Raw genomic sequence first — 790 nt, 5'->3', positions numbered from 1 at the left:
CAAATGAGCTACCTCTGGGGGAAATCTCTGAGGAATCGATTTTCTGTTGTCACATTGGGCAGTTTCTTCAGTACATATACAACTTTCAGGACATTTTACTGGTCTTCGCGCACATATTTTTAAAAAAAACAGACTCAGTATCCAAAAGAGAGTGAATCTTATTGCGGATTTCCTAGCATTGATAAAGATAAAGACACTATTTGTTATTGCTGAAAACTGCATGATTTTTGCAATTTGAGATCAGTAACTTTGATTTGTATATGATCAGTCATGATGGAATAATTTCTAAAGTAGATGAAAGCTTTTATTATCAAATTAGTTGCTAATTGAGCTAAGAAAAAGTGGCATAAAATACCATAAGTTATCAAGTAGGGAACTGTCAATACTTGTGATGGCTTGTCACAATTTCCATTTGACTTGTGTTTATTCTATACACCAGACTAAAACAAACTCATGGTAAATAAGTATTGTCTTAAGCCAGCAGTTTAGGGATGAAAAAAAATGTGCTTTTATTTTGCCTGAGCAGATCCAAAAGAATAAATCACATTCATACAATGAAAAAACAAAATATAGAAAGTATCTTCCAAGTTTTCAAATGAGCTTGAAGTTTTTCAGTTGCAATTACTGTGATCCATTCCAGAGTTTTGGACTGGCATAAAGGCTGGGGGTGGTTTGGATACTTACATTGGCTGAAAGAGGGCTTTCTTTTGGATGTTTACATAATTGGGTTTATATGTAAGGAATTGTGAATGGAAAGTTCCCTAGCCTACAAAGAGGGAACATTCCAATT

The sequence above is a fragment of the Chiloscyllium plagiosum genome, chromosome 22 (assembly GCF_004010195.1).
Source record: "Chiloscyllium plagiosum isolate BGI_BamShark_2017 chromosome 22, ASM401019v2, whole genome shotgun sequence".
In the NCBI taxonomy this organism is placed as follows: Eukaryota; Metazoa; Chordata; class Chondrichthyes; order Orectolobiformes; family Hemiscylliidae; genus Chiloscyllium; species Chiloscyllium plagiosum.
This window is presented reverse-complemented; position numbering follows the sequence as displayed.